At 40.6% G+C, this 15,604-nt stretch overlaps 1 protein-coding gene across 15 annotated transcripts in view; it reads right to left on the bottom strand.

The window, feature by feature from the left end:
* Window positions 1-15,604, bottom strand: part of ZBTB20 (zinc finger and BTB domain containing 20) — an 804,401-nt gene that overhangs the window by 78,577 nt on the left and 710,220 nt on the right. The window contains exon 3 of one of the 15 annotated variants that reach the window (XM_035000120.1): window positions 4,463-4,549. The exons of 13 other annotated variants lie outside the window; for them this stretch is intronic. The gene's annotated coding sequence lies outside the window, so the exon portion shown is untranslated. Of the gene's footprint in view, window positions 1-4,462; window positions 10,137-15,604 lie in introns of those variants that run through there. One more of the 15 variants, XM_035000132.1, reaches the window with a different exon arrangement.

Genomic DNA, 15,604 nt, shown 5'->3' with positions numbered 1-15,604 from the left:
TGGGTACCACAGGTCTTATGTCTGACACTCGCCATCCTACTGTTTTTGAAGGAGCAGTTCAAGCTGAATAACTTGGCTAACAGCTCACACGGCACGACTGGCTTCTGATTCTGGGCCAGTTTGTCAGGTCATCAGGCATTAGACAGAATTCAAGGAGTTTCTGGCATAGAGCACATCATGGGGAAAAAAAAAATTGTTCCTGGATCCCCCAGGGCTCTACTACCCCCCATTGGAAATTAAAATGGTAATGTCTCTAACATGTAAAGTTCCTATTTTTTACATTATTGTTATTTTTAACAATAATTATCTGGTAATAATTCAAATAACACCTTTCCTCTGAGAGATTCAATGAGCTTTACTAACCTTAATTGTCTAACAGAAATTCCCAGGTGTAGCTAAAGCTGTTTCAAAGATCACAGTAAATTTAAAATTGTTCCACTTTCCTTCTTTCTTTGCCCCACATGTAGTGATGAATTAGTGGTGAAGGTTTACTAATTGGCAAAGACCCACTGTCTCATAATCTGAGGCATCAGAAATTTGGTAAAGGTAGGGTAACTCTAAGACATAATCAGCAGAGAAGTGGTGGTAGGGCACAAAATACTGGTGAGAGAAAAAAGGAGGGAGAGTTAAGGGGAATAGGAGGATGAAAAGAGAAAGTGAAATGATAGAACTAGCTGGATGACCTTGGATGAGTCATTTAACCTCTAGGTGGCTCAGCTTTTCCATCTGTAAGAAAATGTGGATTTTATGATGTTTAAGGGAACTTAAACCTCTAATAGTCCCTGAGAAGAAAGATGTGGCAATTAAGTAGCTCATCAACCTGTTAAACCATTACACCTGTAAAGAAATCTATTTGACTTAACTTATTAACTAATTACCTGAAATGAATTCCCAAGTTACATCACTAACCCACAGCCCCTCACCCCCCCACCTCTCTGGAAAGTGGTGAGAAAAACCACTTAATGAAGAAGGCACCAAAGGTTTCATGGCCAGACAAACTAATCATCAACCCCATCTTCAGCTTTCCAATGCTATAAGAAATGTTTTACTTTAAAATATTTTAGCTCCTTTAAAAAAACACTTTAGCTCTTTGATTAACCACTAGTTAATACCCATGTCCAGAAGAAATACCTCTGATGGCTTGAAGACCCCTGGGATGGCCCTGCCAATAGAAGGTCCTGCTGTTTGTCACATTAAATCTATGTTAATTTTCTCCATAGAGACCTCTGGATTCCTCTTTGACAATTCACAAACTCTGTTAATAACACCTGCATGTCCCAGGAGACTTAGAGCTATCAGGTACAGTTGATTCTTGTTTTTAAAATAAGAGATCTTTGGGATCAGGTGAGAGATATCTATCTCAATACATACATACATGTCATATACACATATGCAGACACACATACACTGATGGTAATCATTTTTCTGGCTTTAATGAGTAACTGGTGATGGGAACTCCTTCTCTAAGTCACTTGACACTGGAATCTTCCCGATCAGAAAGCCTGCCACAGGTCCTGGTTATAAGGTCATTTTAAACTATGTAATGAGGATTCCAACATGGACATGATTTATGGTGCAGCACGTTATTTGTGTTATTTCAGAGTTATCTATACCTTGCTTCTTGCACTGAGGACGTTTTCTGGACTAGTCATTATAGTTTGTGGCTAAATGGAGAAACAGGTACCAAGAAATTTCAAAATGACATTACCCTAGAGAACACACCATCACTGTCTCCAAAGTGAACATCACTCCCCTTTTCCTGCTTCTATCACTTCCACAGAACCATTAACTAAATGCTGACTGTGTGGCAGGTACTGTGCTTGGCACTTTCCATACATTATTTAACTTTCTTTTTTTTCCTAAGATTTTATTTATTTATTTGAGAGAGAGAGAGACAGAGATAGCAATAGAGACAGCGAGAGAGAGCACAAGTGAGGAGGAGAGGGAGAAGCAGGCTCTCCGCTGAGCAAGGAGCCCAATGCGGGACTCGATTCCAGGACCCTGAGACCATGACCTGAGCCGAAGGCAGACGCTTAACTGACTGAGCCACCCAGGTGCCCTGTTTAACTTTATTTCTTATAATCACTCTTTAAGGGTAGGAATTCTATTCTGATTTTATAGATGAGGAAACTGACATTTAGGAAAGTAGAAATATCTATGCTAGATCATAAAGCCAGAGGGTAGCAAAGCAGGGCTTTAAGGCCAGGTTTTAACCACAGTGCTCTACGTCTTAATCTACAGCTGGCTTGTGCTCTCCTGCCTGCATCCCAGTCTTGTTCACTGAGGTCCTTGCCAGAGGTTTGTATTATACTCTCCATCATGGTCCTCTGCTGCCTTCTTGAACCTGTTTTTAACTTTCTCCAAAATCTTCTACATTTGACTTATGTTTTCCCTCTCTACTTTGATCGATACTTCAGTACAAAACTCATTACCATTTTCTCCATGAGCTTTACCATCATCTTCTCCAGCTACTTTATCCCTCATCTTCATTCCAATGTACTCTTGCCACTTCACATTTGACATCAAGTATTCCAATCCCAGCTTGAGAACTCCCCTTTCTCAATGCCTAAGGAATCTCCTCTTTTCTCCTGGCCCATTAGTCAGCTCCTGCTAGCTTCACTGGATGTCTTTGTCCAGCCTGACCTTACTCTATGATCAATCATTTCAATGCTGTTCTCAATAACCCTCCAGATTTCCTTGCTCCCTGACCTTCTGTATACAAGGTCTTTTCTCATGTTCCTCAACCATGAATTCATATCACCACATCATTCTCTCCTGCTCTCAGTACAAAATGTGACACATGCATGTCATCTCGACCCTCACTCCTGCTCAGGGTTGCTTCTAAATACAAGCCTACAGTAGTTTTTCTTATTATGTCCTACTTTACCAAGGCTGTTCTCCATTCTCTTTTTCAGTTTATGACTTTGCCTCCTACATTGGTAAGACGGTCTAGACTATCCAGTGTAGTAAGCTTATTGGCTCTCATCTCCTTGCCCAATATCTCTGAGTTTTCATCATTTTGTTTCCTCAGAATATATCTATACCTCTTCCCACATTCTCTTCCTATCTTGGAGGTTATCCTCTTTACTTCTGATCTTTCTCCTTCCCTTTGGTTTCATCAGTGATATCTTCTTCTCTGTAGTCGATGACATACCCATTCAAAATAGTACCAGATTAATCATCACAATATAGCATTTTGCCCCACCTTCAACTCCTGCCCTTCAAAATATTTCCAGGTGGTATATCTCAAAATGAGTTTTATAGAACACTAGAACTTCAAGATGCACCTCAAAGAAAGTTCCTTGTTTAAAGAAATATAGGAAACACTGCATGCAATATGTTTCTCTTGCAAACTTATAATGCACATGAGGATGTTAAAGGTGCTGAAGACCCCAGCACTGCCCATACTTATTAGATTATAGACCATCCCCCAGCATTTTTTAATGGAACACTTATCAACCTCACAATATACTTAGAGAAAGATGCTTTAATGGATTTCCCTGGTTCCAAATACTTGAGCCTGGGTATGTAAGTTCACTGAATCTATATCAAATAAGCCCTCTCAGATTTCCTTTCTGTCAATACTCCATTTGGTCTAACCCAGTTAACATTCAGGATGTCAAAAAGACTGAGCACATTTGTATTTCTGAGCCCCTGAACATAGTATTTTGGCTCTGTAGAGTGCCTTTATCACCTTTTCCTCATCTAGGCATTTCCCCTTCTTCAAGACACATACAAAATGATGTATTCCTTATGAAACTTTTCCTTGTGAAAACCATCTCGGCCCATATTGAGCTCTGCCACACACTGAGCACTAAAATAAATGGATAGAGTTTAATGCCTGTTTTCTGTGTCATTGGGGAGAATGTCTATTCTGTAGGTCATGGATCTTGTTTTACACATTATAGAAACTCCAGCACACCAGGCAATCCCTAGGGCGCACTATGGAGTTATAACCATATTAAAGGTTACCACATGGGCTATGGTGAGCGCTGTGAATTGTGTAAGACTGTTCAATCACAGACCTGTACCTCTGAAACAAATAATACATTATATGTTAAAAAAAAAAAAAGAAGATAGTAGGAAGGGAAAGATGAAGGGGGGGGACATCGGAGGGGGAGGCGAACCATGAGAGACTATGGACTCTGAGAAACAAACTGAGAATTCTAGAGGGGAGGGGGTGGGGGGATGGGTTAGCCTGGTGATGGGTATTGAGGAGGGTGGAGCACTGGGTGTTGTACGCAAACAATGAATCATGGAACACTACATCAGAGGCTAATGATGTAATGTATGATGATTAACATAACATAATTAAAAAAAAAAAGGTTACCACAGGTAGATATGGATGACATTGGGGCATGATAGATCGGAATTTGATTTCTGTAGCGATTGGGACAGTTTACTGTGCTAAAGACCCAGATGGAATGTACCATCACCTTGTTGGGGAAGAAATACCACCTACCATCACTGTCATCACCTCTTCAAATGATAACACCCATGCTTGGAGGAGATGAAGACTAGATCTAGATGAGGAAAGGCAGCTCTGTCCCTAGGTGAAAATAGGAATTTGCATTAGTTGACACCCAATGCGGAGAAGGGTAAAATCATCTAAGAATATCAAAGGACCCATGAAAGGGACCACTGGGTTGCCTCTCTACCAATGATGAGATCACCACTCATGATCATTAAACCATGGCAACCTGATGAAAAAGAGAAGGTTGTTCTACCCAGGGAAGTCAGGCAGTCTTGTGCGAGGATCCAGTGCTTACAATGTGGCTGGTGTACAGAGCATGTAGCAACCACCTGCAGACTATCACAAGACTGGATGTGCTCCTCCTTCCACTCATATCCAACTCTCCCGCTCTGGGTCAGTGTAGAGACACATTACATAGGAGGAGTCAAGGCAGCCTGGCTACCAGAAGCACAACATGCAACCCCCCGAAAACAATGAATTCCATCTTTCCCATAAACTTCTTTCACTGCTACAGCCCATAAGAGCACACAGCAACTGTCCGTCTCAGGCAAGTGTGCCGTAACCAGATATTAAAGGGCTTTGAGTTTTTCAGATTAGGTGTTATCTGAAGTTGGGTCTGAACAGGTTGTCTAATAGTGAGTTCATAAGGAGGCTAGGACTAGAAATTTCGTCTCTTGATGCTTAGGGAGTTTTATTATGTGAGAGAAGACAGTATGGCTTTCTTCCCTAAAACCGCAGCAACAAATGATTTTCATCTTTTAGCAAAAGAGAAAGTGCATTTAATTAAAGTACAGTCTGTGAAGTCTCTTGCTACCTTCCTGGATAAAAAGTGTTTTACAAACAAAAGATTTAGTTAAAAACTATTTATAAATGGGAATGTTTACTTCTGTTTACTTTACAATAGGTAGAGACTGTATTATGTAATGTGTGAAAATAGTAGGATAATGGTAAAAGTTCTGTAACAGAAAATTCTGTGTTGGTCCTTAAGTTAAAATTCCTAAGAATGTAGTAGAGTATTCATTAGTAGTAGTAATCAATAAGGAAATATTTTTAAAACTGGAATTTTTATTGTGGGAGTTTATTGGGTCAGTGAAGCTAAATGGCTTCGATATTTTCTGTCATGCTCCTGTTTAGAGTTGTCTTTCTGGACAATTTACACATTTGAGAGTGAAAATGAATGGTGGCCTGCCTTTTGGACGTGTGATAGGCCACTGGGGCAAGGTGGCTGTTTTCTGAGAGCCGTGGGCTGTTTCTGTGGTAAAATATCTTAGTTTTTTCTTTCTGTAGTAAGAATAGGTGTGTACTTTAATGTTCTGGGTGAAACCTGAGATCCCTGCATCTCTCCCCAGGATGTCCCCTATGGCAGAGGCAGGGGGATACGACTGGCAATGCATTACATTGATTTTGACACCTTAAAGGTTATGCGGTACTTTCATACTTTCATGGACACTCTCTAAAAATGAGTTCCCGCCATCATGAGTCACATAGGTGAGAAGATTGAGGTGGGGGAGAAAGATTTAAGTGGCCCAGATAATGAGAGGTAAAGCTTAATCTAAAACCAAGGTTTTCAGAAGAAAATTCCTCCTCCTCCCGCCTTTTTTTTTTTTTTCCTAAAAATACCATGGCTGCCAAAGAGCTTTGTGGCAAATCCGAGGAGCAGAGAACTAGGTGGAGAATCAGAAGATCTGCCTCGTCTTCTGGATCTGATAAGAACCAGCCAGCCATGTGACCATGGTCAAGTCAACTTTTCTGACCCTTATAAAATCAAGAGTAAGGAATCAATGAGTGGCATTAATTACCTTCCAGATGTAAAACCTCTCACCTGTAAAATAGTATTGATTAAAAATGTGTGCTTTGCCTATCTTATAAAGTTGTGAGGCTAAAGTAAGCTGAGCATGTGGAAGTACTTTGCATTCTGTGAAGTACTGAATTATTATAGTCTCAAAGAATGAGTACTGGAGGAATTAGGAATGGGTCCCCTGCATGTGTGGGAGCTGACAGCCCAGTCCATTTCCATTCAGGTTTTGGGAAAAGCTGTAATAAATCAGTCTAATCCCACTCTGTCCCCTGCTCTCCCAGCCTGCTGCAGAGTATCAGTCGAACAAAGTTACTTGAGTGGGTGAGCCAAACCTCCAAGTTCCAGCCTTTCTGAATAGAAGCTCCGGAGGTTTCTGAGCCACAGTGCAGAGAAATCCCTGTTCCTCCAGGTGTGTCTGAAACACTGGGGAGACCCTGGGGACAGTATGTCCAGGGAGCTGGGGAGGAAGGTCAGACAGCACTGCTCCCAAGGCCCGGTTTTCTCTTGCACGCCTCTCCAGCCCACATGATTTTACCTGGCAGCCCCAGGAGCCAGAAAAGACCCAGAAGAAGCAGGAGCCTCCTCTCCTGATAACCTAAGTGCTGCTCTGATTGAAAGGCAGAGGGTATCAGCAGAATGGCTGTACCGAGTCGGCATTGATTTCTCCAGCCTTTGTCTGCGTCTGGTTTCTGTCTCGTTTGGAGGTGGTTACTGTTACTACAAGCAGCATGAATCATGTCTCTGTTAAAAAACAGAGCTTCAATTGTCTTACATAACCCCTGGTAACTGAACGTCTAATAATAGCAAGCCATTTACAGGTAGGGAGTCTGTCTTCCTCCCAGACACACACACACACACACACACACACACACACACACTCACACACTCTACTCCCAGTGTCTCTCAGTAAAGTGAGACAGACAGGGAGGAGGCAGAGGGAGAAAGGGGACAGGACAATTGATTTTTTTTTAATTTTAAAATACATGGAGTAATCATGCATCACAGGGCTTGATGACTGGTATGTTTAACTGAGCTAGTTTAATAAACTGAAGGAAACAAGCATTCTTCTTCAAAGAATTTGAAATAGCAAGAAGCCCTACACACACCAGACAGACACCTTCTCTACCGCTCTACAACTGTATAAAAACCCCAAACCCCAAAGATGAAGGCAGGGTCTAAGGGGTAGGAGGTGGGTCAGAAGTTACACTGGATTGGCTACTAGCTAGCACCAGCTAGGTTTAATTTTCAAAGGACTTTTTCTCCTATCCTTTTTGCTTGACCAGAGAGAGAGAGTCCAAAGGTTCTTGGCTACAGTCATTGCATAAAATTCCAGAGAGTGAAAAGCAACTGAAAACATGGCTGCAGTGTCCCCATTATGCAAGTGACACTGTGTCAGGCACTGTAACCTGAGCCCCTTGCTTTGGGAGAGAACCCTGCATGGGAAGACTTGTATTTTTCCAGAGCATAATCTCTGCCTTGTAAGACACGATGAGGTCTTTTCATACACGATCCCCACTCAGCCACCCGTTAAGGTGATTACCAAAAAGCAAATAATAGGACAGGCTGAAAAAAGGACTCGAAAATTAGAAAGATGAGTTTTCCTTTAAACCTCCCATGTGAGAAAAAAAAAAAATTAGGCTCCAGACAGCAAGTGAAAAAGTGCATGAGGGAAAAATATAAATTTGCCACATGCATGTTTTCAGTTCCTCACTGCTTCATCATGGCCAACCTAAGAACAATCACTGAAGGCATTATTTTTTGCATGTGCGGTCCCAGGAGTCCTGTAACTCTAGATATCGTGTAAATTGGACCAGGGGAGGACTTTATGGAAAATTACAGATGGAGGCTACATCCTGCCACTCAGGCCAGGAGTACAGAAGGAAAACTTTCTTCTCTGTTTTGATTGTTTGATAACATGAAACGGTGGACGAGGCTCGTTCAAACCAAAGAACATCCTTGGAAACACCCACTTTGAAGACCAGGGCCTGGTCTCTTCTGCTGCTCAGTTGTTCAGCGATACAAAGAAGGCATTTGGATATGGTTATATGTCAAAATGGTGTGTGTTCCCTCCAAATAGGATTTACTCTGCCTATTTTCCTTTTAGAATACTTTGTAAGTCCATAAGCAGAAGAGTTTTTAATAGAAGAAAGAAGAGAAAGAAGAAAAAAGAAGAAAAGAGCAAGGAAGAAGAAGGAAAATTACTAATGTTTCCTTATCCCCACTTGCAAACCTGGCTGGATTGCATAATAAAACCTCCACTGCTGTTTTCTGATGGTCTTCGCTCTGTGCCATATGGATGTGGCTTCTGGAGGAAATGAGTTCTAGGTTTTTCACACAAATATACAAATGCAGAACAGGAGGGATCTTCACCACTAAATCACCCCACATAACAACAGGACCACAGTGGTGGGAGGTGGCTGATGGGGATAGAATCTTCTGCATATTTCATTCACAACTGACCGAAGTCAATTGATCTTAAGAGCTGGTACAACGGCTGACTAAATGTTTTAATAAAAACAGCCACGAGACACCACTGCTTTCTTCGTAAAAGTCTTCCCCGTCTAACTACTGTGAATATATTGCTGAAAGATTCCTGCTTCTGGAAGAGCCGGGGGTTTGCCTCTTCTCCTCCTGGCCTCACAAACTAGCCTCTCCTATGCGTTTGTGAGGTGATTACACATACCTGAAGTTTCAGGGCACTACATCAGCCAGTGGTGTGTTTGGCACCTAAGCAAGGACCCGGTGTGCCAGACACATTTAACATGTACAAGTGGATTATTATATTATTTGCATTGCAATAATACGAGTATTTTTGGATTGTTGCTGACAACTAGATCATAATAACCATATGTGGTGCAATAAACCACATGACATTGTATCAGAAGCTTAGAGTTCATCTCTTCAAATGACCTAGAGGTTTTTTTTTTTTGGAAAAAGAGAAATGGTGGATGCTCCCCCCCCGCCATGAAGCATTTATTGAATGCCTATTGTCAGCGATGCACTCTTTATTCACAGAAGGGAGCTGGGCTATGCCAGGCTCTCACCATGTTCTTTCTCTTCTAACACTGAATGAAATATCAGTAAAACCAAGTACAGCTTTTTTTTTGAACCTGATAGGCAATCAGTACATAGTGACTGACCATGTGGCTGTTGGTAGATGCTGGTGATACCGATGGCAGTGGGGATGGTGTCCTTATAAAGGCACAGCAGTTTAAGAACATCTCAGGGACAATTTGGAGGGAGTAAATGAGCAGGTCTGGTCTGCTTTATGTATTCCAACCAATGTCTGGAACTCCAGAAACTTTTTAAAATAACATGATCACGCCATGTTTATAGGAGTGCTAAGATTCTTATGAAAAAGAGGCATAGATGTTTATCTAGTGAGCTTCTCCTGATTTGTAGAATACTCAGAATACTTCTGAGAACCCGTCTTAATTTTTAGAATCATTTATAAGAATCCAAGAGTTTATTATTATAAAGTCAACTTCAGTCCAAAGCAATTATTCGAGATGCTCGTTGACAATTAAGAGACACAAAGCAACATTGGTGGGATAAGGCAAAGTTAGAGTTCTCTAAACCGGTTTCAGAGAAACTGAAGAAATGGCAGAGTGGCTCGGCTGGAAGGCATCTGACTATAAATTAGAGGACCTGGGTCCCCAGCCATGTTTGTCAACTGCTGCGTGATCTTAGAAGTCATAACCATCTCTTGAGCCTCACCTCACCTTCCTCACTTGTAAAATGGGAGTGTTGGATAAAAGGGTCTTTAAGTTTCTTTCCAGTTTAACATTTGCTGATTTTATTTTATTTTTATATTTTTTTAAGATTTTATTTATTTATTTGACAGAGAGAGAGCGAGCGAGAGCAGGAACACAAGCAGGGGGAGTGGGAGAGGGAGAAGCAGGCTTCCCGCCTAGCAGAGAGCCCAATGCGGGGCTCGATCCCAGGACCCTGGGATCATGACCTGAGCCGAAGGCAGGTGCTTAACAACGGAGCCACCCAGGCGCCCCATCATTTGCTGATTTTAAAGTAAGGCAAGATGACAGAGTCATTCCTCCTTCCTCTCATTTTGGTAAGCACATTGCTTTCTCCTGATCTGTGTCTGTGTGGTTTGGTTTAGGTTTAGGTTTCTGGGTTCTGGATGTCACAGAGTAAATAATCATGTCATTTTTTTTTTTCTTTGTATATGTGGGAAAATCAAAGGGGAATGAGTCTCCCTTTCTTTCTATGTCAATGTCTCTTCTCAATCAGATTTACACGCTGAATAAAAACGATCGTCCTGTCTGTGAGGAAGGTTCTTCCTCATCCTCATCACAGGCCCTCACTCATGCTTATGCAAGCTTATCTGGGTTATTTCTATATTTACATCTTGGCTATTTTTTTCTCTTTCAACTTGTTGAAATCCCTGGTAAGCATAAAGCTGAAAAACAAAAACAAACAAATAAAACAAAACAGCTCTGTTTGAATAATTTACTTCAGTTAAAGCAATGTAAGAAAACACTGTAACACTCAGGGAAAAAGAAAAGCTTTTTAAAATACTCCTGTATCTTAGAAAAGACCAAATAAAATGTTACATCAATGATAGTTTCATCTGTTGTTACTGTTTTTCATTTTCAAAGCGAATGTACATATTGGGTTTATAGTCTGTGTACAGACGTGGCTATTTCTCCCAATATTCCTCAGGCCACCACATCCTGGAAGCCAAGGAAGCCCAGAGCTTGCTGAGCTAGCTTTACGTAGACAGAGGAGCCCCACAGAAAACCCGATACCTGGAGCTTGTATCATGTCCTGACTAGGCACTGCCGTTACTCATGACTCGCTCTTTTCCATCTCTCTCCTGTTGCTCTGCTGGTTTAATTCCCGTCACCTAGAATACCCTCTGTTTGCCTGCCTTTCCTGCCCACGATTCCTATCTTTCGAGACCCACCTAGCTCACACCCCATTTCCAAGAAGCAACTTGGGTTGACCCAACTTGTGACCCAGGGATAATTTTCATGGCTGGCAAGTGACAACTAGCCCACGTGACAACTGGAGTTACTGAGAACACCTATCTAGGAAGTGCCCAGAGAACACCAGAGAAAAAAACTGTTAAGAGTTGCAGGGTCCTCATAAAAGGAAAAAAGGCTTTAGGAACAAGCCCAATATAGGAGCTGTGGTACATAAGAGGAAAGCTGTAGCCTTGTAAATAAAAGTTGTGGCCTTGTAAAGGAAAGTTGTAGCCCTGTAAAGAAGGGATTGTTTTCGAATGGCCTGACACTTCTTTTCACTTTTCTCTTCTTCTTCTTCTTTTTTTTAATAAAGGAAAAGAAATACTCTTTCTTAAAATGAGTTGAGACATTGCATATAGCAACATATAGTGTCACAAAGTTTGACTGTACTAATTATGAAGCTCAAATGTCAAGATTTTAATAGGGAGAATATGGGGGCACAGTGAAAATAGGCAGACAGAGGTATGTGTATAGAATCTGAACTTCATCTACCCCAAGCCCCCTCGGTCCGATGGCCACACCATGAATTATGATAAACTCTGACAGTGCCTAGCTGGGCTTAAGTGATGGGCCATGATATATTCTGATAGTAAAAGATAGAATGAAGCTCAGAAATGCTGGATGCTGTTATATATGTATATGATTTTATTTATGTGTATATTTTTATATCTATATATACAAACATATATATTTGTATGATGTTTGGCAACCTCACTCATGGTATTCCTGTGAAGTAGGCATGTGGTAAACATAATTAGCCCATTAAACAGATGGTAGGGCTCTGGCATATCTCACCATATTCTAAAATGGTGGAGCTGTGAGCAGGAACTGAAGAGAGAGTGCAGTTTGATGCACGGTTCACTGCAAATCTCTGTGAATTGCTACTTTCCTAAAGACAATCTGGGTAGGCTGTGTTTGGCTGAGAACTGGGGATGGTTTGGGAAGCTTTAAAAATATACAAGGGGACAACTTTTCACATTCATTCAGATATAGTATCTTCATTTTTACTTACTAGGGACATTTTTTGAAAAACAGCTTTTTATCTTAACTCATCTGTGTTCCAAGCAAACTCCCAAATTGCTGAGCAGATTAAAAAAAAAAAAACAAAAAAAAAACCCACCCACATGCCAAGTAGAAACACTGGGTAAATGTGTGTGTGTGTGCATGCGCGTGAGTGCGTGTGTTTTAATTGTCTTTACAAAGTGCATTATTGGGAAGGATAAAGTTGAAAAGAGGTTTGGTCCCGTAAACATAAACACACAGCCATCATTACAGCAGAGTGACTACATAGAGGTCAGAGCACGTGTGATCAACTTTTACTCAGCTGATGTATGTGGCCATGGCATTGCCACTCCATGGTTCAGCTGGCTTTAGAGAGCCTGTAATTAAATATTCCAGCCCAATTCTCTGTCCATTGAAATAGGGGCTAGCAGAAGTGAAAGGGTTACTGGAAGTTGAGACTTGAATTTACAAATGTATTTGAACTGGCTTCAAGAAGACATGAAACATCAATACGTCTGGAGAATAGAACTTGCACTTGACTGTTCTTTACCATCTGGTCTCAAGAACATTTTCTGCTTGGAAGTTGCATAAGCAATGAAAAAACACACAAACAACTTCCTGTACCATGTTTTTGGTCACTTATAATGACGCATTACAAAGTAAACCAGCTAAATATGAGCAACTGTGCCTAACTCCAGATGACACTGTACATTATATAACTAAGATCAGTGACAGCGAACATTTTCATTTTAAAAGATCTGGACTTGAAAAAATATTCAAGAATAAATAGCCTTCCTTCTAAGGTGTTTTTCTTGAGTAGTTCTGACTAGATTCTAGGCTTTTAATGTCACTGCAAAACTCTCTAATTTTTTCCAAATTAAAAAAAAAAAAAGAACAACAATAACAAAAAACCATACTGGGGAATGAAATATCCCATATATATTTTTTTAATGACATAAACTTGCCTCTTTAAGCAATAAACCATAATTTATACTTTTTTTCCCGTGGAAAACCTTTATACATCCCTGTTTTTATAAACAGAGATGCTGATATCATTTACATTTTTTCATATGATACAGGGATACAGGGTCATCCTTGTGAATCCTCTTTGCTCCCATTTTTCAGTAATACACTTGTATTTTTCTTGAGAATTGGAGTCATCCCTCACTGCTCAGTATAACAGCCCTAGGCTAAGCTGCAGCCCGCTATTCACTGCGGTAGCTCACTGGTGTCACTGTCCCTGTTTTTAAGAGCCATCTCCTTCCAAACCTCTATGCTAGATATATTTTCTAGTCTATTTTGGTTTGGAATGTCAGGTAAATGAGTGCTACAGAGACAATATTGCTTGAAAGCAGGGTTTGGTCAGAGACTTTGGGGCACTCATTTGGGTGTTTGAAGAAGACATCTTTATTTACTGCTTTGTTAAGGGTTGTAATTCAGGAGTCTGAACTGCCAGAAATCAAACTTTGAGGTGTTATTGTGTAACACGAGTGTGACATTTATGCTCTTTTATTGCAAGTGTTCTTATTTTCAAAGAAGTTGCTCAGTTGGGGTGCCTGGGTGGCTCAGTCGGTTGGGTGGCCAACTCTTGGTTTCGGCTCATGATCTCAGAGGCGTGGGATGGAGCCCTGTTTTGGGCTCTGCACTCAATGCAGAGTCTGCTCGAGATTCTCTCTCCTTCTCCCTCTGACTCTCCCTCCCCGCCCCCGCACTCTCTCTCTTGCTCTAAAATAAATACATAAATTGTTAAAAAACAACAACAAAGAAGTTGTTCAATAATCCATTCTTTTTTTAAAATTTTTTTTTAGAGAGAGAAAGAGCAGGGGGAGGGGCAAAGGGAGAGGAAGAGGGAGAATCTCAAGCAGGCTCCATGCCCAGCTCCACAGAGCCCCATGTGGGGCTCGATCTCATCACCCTGAGATCATGATGGGGTTCATGACCTGAGCCAAATCAAGAGTTGGCCGATTAACCAACTGAGCCACCCAGGGGCCCCTTAGTAATCCATTCTTATTTCTTTACTTGTAGGTTTCTGATCCATTCCACTTCACTCCCTTGATTTCTGCAGGCAACGTGATTAACACGGTAACTTTGAGAAGTAAAGAAATAGTACACTTTTTAGGGTAAGGTGAGAGTTCTTGAAAATTCGTCATAGGGACAGAAGCAAAAATATATAGTCAAATTAGAACATTTCTCTGGACTTCCAGTTTTTCCCTAGATTTTGAAGAGGACTCTTCCCTTACTGAATGCAATGAAAAGATTTTAAAAAATTGTGAAGCTATTTATATTAATTTAAGTATTCAGAAAAGTAACATCTGATCATCTTTTCTCCCTTTCCCCCAAGGGCAAATCAGCATAATTCACAATCTGTGATAGTTAGGATAGGGATTGTGTTGAAATTTACCTTTTCCCTATCTCTGAAAATAGAGATTTTTAAGCAATAGAGATTTTTAGTTTTCTAAGAAAACAGTGTTAAGATTGTTGGGGAAGGAGGGCACCTGGGTTGCTCAGTCAGTTAAGTATCTGCCTTCAGCTCAGGTCGTGATCTCAGGGTCCTGGGATGGAGTCCAAATCAGGCTCTCTATTCAGCGGGGGAGCCTGCTTCTCCCTCCTCCTGCCACTCCCCCTGCTTGTGAGCTCACTCTCTTGCTCTCTCTCTCAAATAAATAAATAAAATATTAAAAAAAAAAAAAAGATTGTTGGGGAAGGAAAAGGGAGAACCATGTTTAACTTATGGGGGGGGGGACACCTTTTTAAATACTTTAAAATACACATATCTGATAAGCTCCTGATAATTCTTATTTTGAAGTCAGTTCTTAAGAAACTCTGTTAACACTTTGAAATCTCAGTTCAAACTACATAAAAATACTCCATGAGGATTCATAATTTCAGTGAATTCAGATCAGTTGTCTATTTCCTAGTAGGTCTGAACTGGTGAAGTTTTACAAAATAAACATCTTTAGCTTTCTAGAATTACATTTTTTACTTGTTTGATTTGTTAATTTTTGTAATGTGTTTATACAATTAAAAATACTATGTCAGAGCTAGGTCTATTCATTACAGATTATTTTTGGATAAAGAGAGTTTGCAAGAAAGTGTCGATTTTACAGCAGTCAAGGTTACTGCAGACTAAAGCAGAAATTCAGGCATAAACTGGTCTTCCACCAGTTTTCCACAACATCATCTGAGGACATGGTTAATGAGTTCCAAAATTCATTCACAACATTGTTAATCTTTTAGGAATCTCATAACCTTGCCTGACCTTTCCATAATCGTGAGAGAAAAACCTTGACAAAATTAGAACCAGTTGTCATGTCCTGCCTTCTTCCTTTCTTCTAGTTTTTTTTT

This window comes from Mirounga leonina, unplaced genomic scaffold (assembly GCF_011800145.1).
Source record: "Mirounga leonina isolate KUSES-001 unplaced genomic scaffold, KU_Mleo_1.0 Mir_115, whole genome shotgun sequence".
NCBI classification, from domain to species: domain Eukaryota; kingdom Metazoa; phylum Chordata; class Mammalia; order Carnivora; family Phocidae; genus Mirounga; species Mirounga leonina.
Note: the sequence above shows the minus strand (reverse complement) of the source record. Positions and strands in the feature narration are given on the sequence as shown.